Source organism: Anolis carolinensis, chromosome 2, assembly GCF_035594765.1.
Source record: "Anolis carolinensis isolate JA03-04 chromosome 2, rAnoCar3.1.pri, whole genome shotgun sequence".
In the NCBI taxonomy this organism is placed as follows: domain Eukaryota; kingdom Metazoa; phylum Chordata; class Lepidosauria; order Squamata; family Dactyloidae; genus Anolis; species Anolis carolinensis.
In genome coordinates, this window is record NC_085842.1 from 41,810,013 (window position 1) to 41,822,999 (window position 12,987).

A 12,987-nucleotide genomic window follows, 5' to 3' on the forward strand; every position below is an offset into this window, starting at 1 on the left:
CTGAAATGTGTGAAAAATTGAAGACTGAAAGAGATGAGTTGTGCATTGAACAACATGGCTGTCTAATTTCTCTACTCTGAGCCTAAAGAATGCTAATCTATAAACAATGAAATGCAATTGAAGAACTTTGTTTAAATCATTTCAAAAATGATTTCTTATAATTAGGGTGGATGTGCAATGAAATTAACTCATAACAGCCTGTATGTCATTGGCTAGTTCCAGCTAGAAAAAATCTATTGAATTGTTTATTGACTGGTGAGCCAAATTTCATTGCTTCCAACGGGTTTACTGTTTTTAGAACAGTAGAACACAGGCCAAAAACCTTTCTTCTAAAAATATGATTGAAACATTGCGACAGGTGGAGGAAGAATAATCTGTTCAGATAGTATCTTGACAACAGAAACTTCAAAACGGTAGGCAATGGAAAATAATGATTCTTTTGAAAACTATATGAAAGAATTATTTAACCAACCACAAACAAAATTCAGAGCTGACCTAATAGAACCTAAAGCTGTCTAGTTCAATTGAATTGTTGTGAATGAGTTTTGAAAGTGATGTGCTTTTCTCCTCCATTATCTGTTAGAATTTCTTAGTACTCTTTTGTATTTGAGAGAATACATCCTGAGAAATGGGAGGAAGTCATGGGGGTCTTTAGAGGGAGAGACTGGGAAGACGGACTGAATAACAGCAGAGTGATGAACCTCTCAGAAAACCAGCAAAGACTGAGCAATGCCAATATTACTGCTGAAATGTCTATTTCTCTGAAATGTTTTTGAAAGAATTATCCGTATTGACTGGTGCCACTTCAAATTAATACTTAACAATATTAAGAGTTGGAAAGATCTGCAAGGGCCATCTAGTCTAAACCCCTGTCATGTAGGAATACACAACTAAAGGTTCCTGAGAGATGTCCATCCAACTTGTATTTAAAGACCTCCGATCAATGAGAGGCTGCTAACCTCCAAGGTAGTCTCTTCCACAGTCGAACAGCTATTACAATCAAAAGTTCTTCCCATGTTTAGATTTTTTTTCGTGTCAGGAGCAACTTGAGAAACTGCAAGTCGCTTCTGGTATGAGAGAATTGGCCATCTGCAAGGATGTTGCCCAGGAGACGCCCAAATGTTTGATGTTTGACCATCCTGTAGGAGGCTTCTCTCATGTCCCCACATGGGGAGCTACCCGGATTCGAATTGCCAGCACCCATTGCCCCACCGGGGGCTTCCCCATGTTTAGATGGAATTTCTTCTGTTATTTGATTTCTTTGTTTCATTTTCTAGTTTCCAGAGTAGCAGAAGCAGGATTGTTCCATCTTCTAATGATATTCTTTCAGGTATTTAAAATTAGCTATCATGTTGTCCCTCTGCCTTCTTTTCTCCCTGAGTCATTCCTCATAAGACTTGGCTTCCAGACTTCAATAATTTTGGTCATGTCCCAGATTGTCAGGTTTTTTTGAGTTGTAGTTTTTAGAACAGGACATAGTAGTAAAGGTGAGGTCTGAGCAAAGCAAAATAGAGTGGCATTACCACTTCCCTTAATCTGGACACTATGCTCCTGATAATTTTGGACTTTATCCCACAAGGTGGTGTGGTAAGGTGGGGTGGGGGAAGTGGGGAGAATCGTCTTCCTAGCATGGCATTCCATGGCATTCAATTGCCAAAGGAACCTGAGAATTTAACAATCCACATCCCACCTTAAAATCCAGCAATACCCATCCCACCTTAAAACACTTGGCTTAGCTGATCTATGGGCAGGGAGAACAGTGGAGTAAATTCCTCCCCGATTTATCTCATGGGCAACCACCATAAGCAGTCCTGAGACTCCGTCCTTAAAATGTATGGAAACAGAGGGAACCCTGCATCCAATGAGATTCATAGCCTAGAATTGCATTGGCTGCTTTAGCTGCCACATCACATTGTTGATTCTTGTTTTACTTGTAACCTATTAAGACCGTCTGTTCCTTTTCACATATACTGCTTTCAAACCATGTGTCACTCAACCTACATTTGTTCAAGTCATCTTTCTTGCCTGGGAACAATACCTATCATATTATATTATCTTTGTTGCAATTAATTTTGTTAATTTTGGCCTACTCTCCAATCTGTCAAGGTCATTTTGAATTCTGAACCTGTTCCCTGGGGTATTCAACAGTATGCAGTACAGGGGCTATGAATATGCAGCTGAGTCTTTTCTCACTGTATCTTGCCAGTATTTGGGCCTAATTACCCTAAAGATTATATTTCAGAGGAAGGAACTGGCAAGACTACCTCTGAATATTCCTTGCCTAAGAAATCTCTATGAAATTCATTGGGTCAGCCTAAGTGAACAGATGACTTTAAGGTGCGCAGACACATAATTCTATACAGTAAAAGTATCATGATGGATTGTAAAAATACCCCTTCCTCTGGCAATTAACATGTTATGGCTCTTTTCTACTGCCCTGCAGTTTGTAATGTAAAATTTACATTGTACCCAGCTTATTATGCTCTGAATATACAGTTGATTAGGTTATTGGAAATATATGTCTGCTCTCACTTCCCTGCCACACATTTGCCTGCTTTATATAGATAATTAATCTGAGTAATCAAGGTCTGAGCCTATCTCCAAACTCTGTACTCAACTGTTCTTCTGCAGAGGTGAGCTGCATGGATTTTCCTAACACCTTTACTTTTGATCTGCCTGCACAGCCTCTAGCTCCACAGATGTTGCCTAAGATAGGTGATAACAGCTTTCTACAGTTACAGCTTTCTTTTACTAGTACTAAAGAATAGACTGAGGGTTTCTGGGAAGGGTTTGGGGGACATGTACAAGTTCCAAATGAGGGGAAACAAGCACTCTACATAAACAACTCTGCTTTTGGCCTCAAGGTCCCCAAAGTAGGTTAATACATGCCATCAAGGGATAATAAAACTTCAAATTAATAACATAATAAAACATAATCCTATCAGTGCAATGAGAAGGAGAAATAGTAACAACTGCTTTTTGCCAATATAATAGAGACAGTATGGTGTATGTTTTGAGCATTGGACTATGACTCTGGAGACCAGAATTCAAATGCCTGCTCAGCCATGGGAAGGCACTTGGTGACCTTGGGCAAGTCACACTTCCTAAACTTCAGAAAAATAGTAAAGGCAAACCAGCGCTGAATAAATTTTGCCAAGAAAATACTTTGATAACTTCACCTGGGGATCACCATAAGTCAGAAATGTTTGGGGAGTAACAGGAACAATCTTTCCTAAGAGTCACTCTTTCTATGGCTGAGTTGGAATTGAAACTCTTGTCTCCCAGAATCCGAATCAACCACTTGAGTCACTCTTTCTAAGAGTGACTTAAGTGGTTGATTCAGATTCTGGGAGACAAGGGTTTCAACCCCAACTCAGCTATAGAAACCATGGGGTGATCTTGGGCAAGTCACTCTCTTTCAGCCTGAGAAGAAGTCTCTGCCAAACTCTCCTCTGAATAAATCTTTCTGGGAAACTTCTGTGATAAATATGTCAATGAGGGCAATAAATCAGAAATGTCTTGGCATCATGTCCATAGAATCATAGAATCATAGTGTTGGAAGAGATATCATGGGCAATCCAGTCCAAACCCCTGCCAAGAAGCAGGGAAATCAAATTCAAAGCACCACGACAGATGGCCATCCAGCCTTTGCTAAAAGTCTCCAAAGAAGGAGCCTCCGCCACACTGCAGGGCAGAGAGTTCCATTGCTGAATAGCTCTCACAGTTAGGAAGTTCTTCCAAATGTTCAGGTGGAATCTCCTTTCCTGTAGTTTAAAGCCATTGTTCCACATCGGAGTCCCTAGGGCAGCAGAAAACAACTTGCTCCCTCCTCCCTATGACTTCCCCTCACATATTTATACATTACTATCATGTATCCTCTAGGCTTCTCTTCTGCAGGCTAAACATGGCAATTCTTTAAGTTGCTCCTCATAGGGTTTGTTCTCCAGACCCTTGATCATTTTAGTTGCCCTCCTCTGAACACATTCCAGTTTGTTAACATCTTTTCAAATAGTACATTTAGTCATAGTTCATACCAAAGATGATTACATAATAATCTTCTCCTTTAAAGGCCTTCAAAAAACACAAGATGCTTGGTGAAGGAGATACTTTCTAGGCAGCTGAGAGAAGATATCTTTATTATTAAATGTTGTTCGTTGTCCTCTGAAAGATCTACTATTGTCCAGTCTGAAGAAGACGATGCTCAATGGAAGGATTTTATGAAAGTCATTAAAGAGATGGAACATTTTATCCTGTTGAGACTCTTTTGTCCCTTCAATATTCCTTGTAGACTTCAGACCTTGAAGGAAAATGAATGGCTTCTGATTAAAGAATAGATATGGCATTATACTTTTGGCTGTGACACAGTATTGTTATTCAAAGTAGGTGAGGCAGCTTGTGAGAGGAGATTGCCTGATGATGTGTTAAATGTAGGTGATGAAAATAGCATCGCTGCATAGTAATGGAAGGCTATCAGTGCTGCTTACAAGAGTCAACAATATAAGCCTGACCTACCTACTATGCAACCGGAATATTTCTCTTATGGAACTTCCTTGTGGTGGCTGGGAGATGGTCATCCACCTACCAAAGATCCATTTGGGTAACACAGTATTTAGTTTTACCTATTTCTATTTTTAACTACAAAGGTGTGCAAGAGTTTTGTTCTCTGGATTCTGGTTGTTATGGGGGGAAAACTCATTCATTTCATTATAGTTTCATAAAAATTGCATTCCTTTTCATTATTCTTATTCATTTTCATCATTTCTATTGAATACGGATAATCAAAAGGAATGTAATTTTAAAGAATGAACACTGTGAAAGCCATCCACTGCATGGCTATCAGCCTCCTCCCAGTAGACTCAAATCAAGGGAAAGCTTCACAAAAACCACCACTCCTCTTAACATTCCCCCAGCAACAGCAAGAGTATCCCTCGGGGCAGCTAAACCAGGAAGTTCCAATTGGATGGCCCCCTGCAAAGGTCTGCCTCAAGGGGCAAACCAAGAATGGGCAACTTGGAAGCCCCTGAACAGACTCAGAAGCGGAGTGGGCAGATCAAAAGACAATCAGGTGAAATGGCACTACCTTAAAAAAATCCTTCACCTTGTGTGACTGTAGAACAGAAGAGACAACTCCGCATCTGTATGCTTGTCCTCAATGTCCTGCCTCATATATAGAGGAGGAATTGTTTGAGGCTACAGACAATGCAGTTGCTGTTGCCCGTTTTTGTTCAAGAGATATTTAGCCGCTTGTGCTCCTTCTATTTTTATCAGTTTTATGCTAATTTATGCAATGCTTTTGATATGAAATAAATAAATAAATCATTTTGATTCCTTTTTGTTGTTGTCCCTTATGCTTTATTGCTGACTCTAATGGATGCATAGAGCTATTGTGAAAAACCTTTTTATGTCCTCTTGTCTTTCAGAAGACCAGAAGAATGCCTAGAATATCAACAGATCAGAAAAATGCTGGCAATATCAACATGTTATGTGAAATTGCAGCTTTGTTTTGCAATATGCAATCAAAACAGTTGCTGCTCACAGTCAATGAGTGTAAATAACATAATGAATAGATGGCATTGAAATAAACATGTCAACTGTATCTATTTGCCTGGCACATAACTGTTTAAATTGGGACATGACTGAAGAAATCTCCTTTTCTTTCTTCTGTTAAATGTTGGAGGGGATGGATCTGATCTACCATATTGCAGCATTCTAGTGATAAAGTTAGCAATCTTGTCAATCATGTTTCACTGGCATCTGATATGATCAATAATATCCTTTCTATCTTGATTGTATTCTTGAAAATGGTTGTGTATGTCAAATCAAGCAAGTAGGACCCCAAATAAGTCTCTGGACCACACTATCTCTAGCAGTCAGGCACCTCAAAATGACAGGAATATAAGACTGTACTTGCCTCTTCCATCCCACATATGCCAGAGGAAGTCAATGCTCCTCTTGTGCAAAGAAAATCACAATTCTATTTCAAATATTTTGATTACTGTAATCTGCCATAGAGTACTCCAGTGCTAATGGCATTTTTTGAAACCTAATTCAACGTAATACTGCCCTCTTGTGTCTCATTTCATTAGAGGCATTGACTGTTTAAAGCTGACTTAAAAGCAGGGGACTATGTTTGTGTGTGGAGGAAAGAGAGAGAGAGATAGAGAGAGAGGTTTCATTTGATGGCCTTCTCTCTCACCTTCATGGGCAATATAGGCAGCCTAGACTTTTATCGAAACTTAGGAGCCCTATGGGCAACTTTGATAGAGAACATTTGAGAACCTGGGCCATCAAATATTATCTGAAGCCCCTTCCACACAGCTGAATGAAATCCCACATTTTCTGCTTTGAACTTGAATATATGGCAGTGTGGACTCAGATAACCCAGTCCAAAGCAGATATTGTGGGATTTTCTACCTTGATATTTTGGGTTATATGAAGGAAGGGCCCTGGGCAAATGGAACAACTTAAGGATAGATTTGGGGGAATGTATCTCCTTACATCCTTCCTAAAACACAAGTCCCACTGTGGCTGGATCTATACTGCCATATAATCCAGATTATCAAAGCAGATTATCTACATTATCTGCTTTAAACTGGATGATATGAGTCTACACTGCCAGATAATCCAGTTCAAATCAGATAACCTGGATTTCATATGGCAATGCAGATGGTGCCTGAGTTCAGTGCAATTAAGTGTAATGCTACAGCCTTTGTTGTTGACTTTTGATAACCCTAAGAAAAAACAATTAGGAAGTTTTCTGGGAGTGAGAGTGTGTGATTCAGCCAGTCACTCTTGTGCCGGCAGGACTGCTGACCGAAAGGTCGGCGGTTTGAATCTGGAGCAGGGTCTGTCAGCCCCAGCGTCCTATGGGGGGACATGATAGAAGCCTCCGACAGGATGGTAAAATATCTGGGCATCCCCTGGTAAACGTCCTTGCAGATGGCCAATTCTCTCACACCAGAAGTGACTTGCAATCCCTCAAGTCGCTCCTGACATGAAATAAAAACCCAGTCACTAAGTAGGTTTACATGGTCAAATGAAAAATTGAATTGAGGTCTTCAGAGTTGTGGTCCAATGCCCAAATCATTATACCATGCTTGTTCTCATTAGAGGATTGTGCGACACTAACAGCAAAATTAAGATAGTGTATGAGCTAGTGTTGGCCATGGCTGAAGAGACCAGCCTTGAAACTCACTGAGGCCCAATCTAGATTGCCATTTAATGCTACATTCGATGGTCGATGTAGACCCATATAATGTTTAATTGTATTGAACTGTGTTATATGACACTGTAGATCCAGCCTAAGTGACTCTGGAACAATAGCCTCAGAGTATTGTTGTGACTGAAGAGAGCAGAAGACAAGTTGCATTGCTCAGAGCTCCCTGAATATAGGTGCACCATAGACTGAAGCTACATTAACAGATGGGGCAATTCTAAAAACTAGAAATAGAAGGAATGAAAAAGTCCAAATATGTATAACCAAAAAATATTATCTCTCAGAGACCAGTCATTGTAAATTGTTCATTAATGGGAGTTTCCTTGAGAATCATGTATTCTACCCATATGCAATGTTTTGCTTAATTGTGATTAATGCTCATTTTTCCCAAAAAGAAAGGAAAATGGAAATGGCAAAAATGGCCACAGAAGCAAACAACTGCCTCTCTCTTTGGTGTACTAAGCAATTTCCAATTAAAAAGAAGAAGTGAAATATTAACTCCAAGACAAATGTTCATATTGAGCAAGTAATTGAGGTTTTCATTATATGACTCTCCTGCTACAGCAGAACCTAACGGAAGAGACGAGAGGAGGGGAATAATTAATCTATGAATAAATCTACCAGATCCACTAGAGAGAATGGAGCAATCAAAGAAAATTGAGAATGAATTGCTATTTTTTTTCCAACAGGATAGCTACAGGATATAATGCCAGTTGCATAGACCTCAGTAATTTATTTTATTTATTTATTTACATCACTTTTACCCCGCCTTTCTCTCCGAGGAGACTCAAAGCGGCATACAGTAAACAATGCCTAAAAACAATGTAAAAACAATTCATATAAAACAATCTACAAAACAACAGTTCATATAAAACAAGTACCATTACAAAATAAAATCACATTATATAAAATTTTAAGAATGTCCAAGATTAAAATCCATTCATCCAGAATCCTCGATTCTTCGTACAAGTCATGTAAAGTCCATGTTCTTATTCATTAAAAGCTTGTGAGCACAGCCATGTCTTTAAGGCTTTCCTGAAGCCTAGGAGAGTTGGTATCTGCCGTATGTTGCTGGGGAGGGTGTTCCACAGCCGAGGAGCCACCACCGAGAAGGCCCTGTCCCTCGTTCCCACCAGCCTTACCTGCGAGGCTGGTGGGACCGAGAGCAGGGCCTCCCCCGATGATCTAAGAGTTCTAGAAGGCTCATAGGGGGAAATACGTTCGGACAGGTAAGATGGGCCAGAACCATTTAGGGCTTTGTAGGTCAAAACCAGCACTTTGAATTGGGCTCGGTAGCATATCAGCAGCCAGTGGAGCTGGCTCAGCATGGGAGTAGTACGCTCCCTGTAAGCCGCTCCTGTTATTAGTCTGGCTGCCGCCCGTTGTACTAGTTGGAGCTTCCGAGCTGTCTTCAAAGGCAGCCCCACGTAGAGCACGTTGCAGTAGTCCAAACGAGCTGTAACCAGAGCGTGGACCACCGTGGCCAAGTCAGACCTCCCAAGGAACGGGCGCAGCTGGCGCACAAGGCGGAGTTGTGCAAAGGCTCCCCTGGCCACCGCCGAGACCTGGGGCTCCAGGCTCAGCGATGAGTCCAGGAGAACCCCCAGACTGCGAACCTGTGTCTTCAAGGGGAGTGCGACCCCATCCAACACAGGCTGTAACCCTATTCCCTGTTCAGCCCTGCGACTGACCAGGAGGACCTCTGTCTTGTCTGGATTAAGTTTCAATTTGTTCGCCCTCATCCAGTCCGACACAGCGGCCAGACACCGGTTCAGGACCTGAACAGCCTCCTTAGTGACAGGTGGGAAGCACATCCCTTTTCCAGTGACAACAATTCAGTTTAGATACTGATGATCCTGCTAACATATGACTTCAATTTTTTCCTATTTAAAAAATAGGAAGAACATCTACTTTGGCAAGAGAGGATGAGAAATACTGATGGGGAGGGTCCATGAAGTCAGGCAAAATTGCAGAAACATTATTAGGAGTGCAGATCTCACTCTCAGATTATAGCCCATGTGGAATGAGTAACAGACAAAATTCTAACTAGACAAGATCCTGAGGTGTATGCTAAAGTCAGGATTGTCTACACCATTGTATTTCCAATTTTATTTATGGTTGTGACAGCTAAATAGTAAAGAAAGCTGCCAGGAAGAAAAAGAATAAATTCACTTGGAAGTCTTTCATTCATTGGTTTTAACTGATGTCAAGTTGACTCCAACTTATACTAACTCCATTAATGACAGACCACCCAGTCACCTACGCACCTACTCAGAGTTGGGAGAGATCACAAGGGCCATCCATTCCAACCCCCTGTCACTCTAACTTCGAGGAAGTTCAGGCTTAATTTGCTGTAGGATCCATTTCTTTGCCATGTTAGTATACCACGGCATCCACAGAACTCTCCTCCAGCACCACATTTCAAAGAAGTTGATTTTCATCCAATCAGCTTTCTTCACTGCCCAGCTTTCATGACCATAGAAATTAGAGATATGATAATATGGACAATCCTAAGTTTACAATTCAATAATATATCGTTATACTTCAAGATCTTGTCTAGTTTCTGCATCACTGACCTCCTCTTGCTTCACAAAAGCATGCAATCCCACTACCACAAAGAGTACTGCCATTGGTGGGATCTCATTAAATGAGCCTCACTGTAGGGCGAAGCCAATTTGACAGCAGGTGACAACAACAACAACAACAACATCAACAACAAAGTTTTTCTCTGTAAAATGGAAGGCCGTAGGAGAAGAGGAAGACCAAATTATAAATGGATTGATTCAATAAAGGAAACCACATGCCTCAAATAGCAAGAGATTAGCAAAGTTATCAATTATAGAGCTTCTTGGAGTTGTTTCATTCATACAGTTGTCATAAGTCAAAATTAACTTGGTGGAAATTAACATCATCATCATGAGCAGCAGCAGCAGCAGCAGCAACAACAACAACCTTTTGCACAATGAATGCAAAATCAGACCTAAACAAAGGTCTGTGGTGGCTGGCACACATTTACTATACCTACAACAACAAAACATAATTTCTTTTTTTGTGACTACATTCCGTTCTAATAAACTCTGTCCTGCACTCAGTTGCACAGCTGCTGCTGCATGAGACACAGACTGGCAGTCAGAAATGTCAGTTCCCTGCAGTATATTGAAATCTCATGTACATTAGACAGGTGTCAAAAAGATTCCTTCTTCTACATTGTACACAGGGAGCCAAAATGAACAAATAAAACAGAAAAGTGGGCTATGCTACACATATGGCATTTGCTTGCCATGGTTTTAAACTAAACCCATCATGAGAAATGAAAATGTAACCAGACTTTTTTCATCCACTGCATGTACATTTTCTGTTTCTGAAACATTTCCATAATCAGTATGGAGCTGTTATGCCTGGTGGCATCCTATAACCCTGACCATAAGCATAGCTACAACCAATCTAAAATGATCTAGACTGGTCTAGACATTCCACCAGGCCCCCCACCCCATTACTCCTAAGAGAAATGCAAGAATGATGAAATATGCTTGGGGGGGGGGATATGATGCAACTAAGTTTGGATGCTCTGTGAAAAGACAGAAGCTCCGTGAAAAGACCCTGCACCTTTTGGTCATAGTGTAAACCACCAACTATGTTTAACAGGATTAATTGGTTGATTATGACTACAAGAAATGTATTTCTTCCAGGGAGCTCAAGGTGGTATATGTGGCTGTCTTTGTCCCTATTTTACTTCACACAGCAACATTGTGAAGTAGATCAGGCTAAAGGAACTAGACCAATGCCCCTGGTAAGTTTCATAGTTCAATAGTAAACAGAGTCTGGATCTTCCAAGTCCCAATCCAACACTACACTGGCTCTTTCTAGATGTGGTCAGTGCTGTTCCATCAGGGATCTCATTGCTCCATCAGGACATAAATTAAGTATCACATTTTCAAGAATGCAAAGAACCAGATGGCACTAAATGAAGATTTCATAACTTAGTTCTGTAATTATAATTATTATATTATACACCCTACAACTGTGGAATGACAATGAGTTCCTGATTAGTAGACTCTGACTGAGAGACTAGAGAGTTGTCTCTTATTTATAGACCAACAGCATTTTTGCCACCAAGGATATCTATTGGGAATAACCAATACAACCACCATGGACAGAGTCCAGCACCAGGAATGTTCCTGTCAGTGCAGAGGAGCTGTGGGATGAATGGCAGTAAACTCAAGGCTAGAGTTGCTTCCCCCAATGCAGTGTTATCCACCAGGCATCCCTGCTTATCCTTCACTACCTTAAACAGCTAAATATTTATGAAGCAGCACCCAAGAAACATATATTCACTTTCAGGAATCCAACAGGCAGTAGAACACTAACCCAAAGATTAATTTAAAGTTTCCACACTGCCCCTATATCCCACGATCTGACCCCAGATTATTTGCGTATCCCAGATTATCTGTCACTGGAGATTTATATAATCCAGTTTAAAGCAGATAATCTGGGATCAGATCCTGAGATATAGAGCAACGTAGAAGGGACAACAACATGGACTGTTGCTTTACTCCACACTTTGGTTTGTTACTGTAGATAGCTAGCTTTATTTGCAGGTTCTACTGCATTTTAGGAATTTTACAATTTTATCAAATAGTATTTTATGTGTGTTTGTTGTTTTTAAACTCACATTGCTGTTCTATATGTTTATGTACTGTCTGTTTATATGCTGTACTTTGAAGTGCTTCTGTGAGCTGCCCCAACTCTTTTTGGGAAGATGGTGGCAGGGTATAAATTAAAAAAAATTATATTATATTATATTATTATGGACAAGGTCAGGGAAGGGATGGGAGAAATAGAAATGTAGACTGGAGTGGAAGAAGGAAATGGGCTTCTATAGCCACCTCATATGATACATCTCTCTCCTGCACATTGTAATATCAGTATCGAGGGGATATTTTAGCACCTTAGAGACTTCCTTAGATGCATCTGAGGAAGTAGACTTAGTCTACTAAAGCTTATGCTACCAACATGTTTCTCTCAATTAGTCTCTAAGGCACTACAAGTTCCCTTTGCACACTGATATTACTGACGAACACTACTATGTCTTTGAATTCTCCACTTTGTCATAATTACATATTTTCTTGAGGAATGTGATATTTTAAAATATGGATGCAAATGCCCTAATTCATCCCTCCCAGACTAACATGCAGAACAGAATGTAGAAATTTTGCGCTTCCTTGAATACTGAGGCATAACAGAGATTAATGTGGAAATGAGATGGAATGGACCTTTCAGTGAACATATGCAAAAATGGCACATAGCAGAAACAGAGATTCGTCCATGTCTAAAAAAAAAAAAAACAGAATTAAAAAAAACCACAAAGATTCTTTAACCTTTATAGCACCAATATACTTTTATATCAATAATTATTAATGAACAGTGTGAAGCCTAGTTTATACTAACAAGTTGTTCTGCAAGGAAAAGCAAAGGAATGGCATGAAAGAACATTTCCTGTTATTTGTAAACAAGAAGAAGAGACTTGGCCAAGGTCAAGTCTTCCTCAATTAGGAAGTTGCAGATGGTGCCAATGGCAAAACCATGATCCAGGCCATGCCAAAATCAGGGGGCTTATCTAAGAAAGTGGAAAACATACAGGCTGTGTCTTATTCTATACTTTCTAACTCTAGTTCCTCTGAATTACTCAGAAGGGAAATAGTAGTTTATCTCTGCCTAATAAACACTGATTCTTAGAACACAAAGTAGTATTGGGTAATGTCTACCCAGGT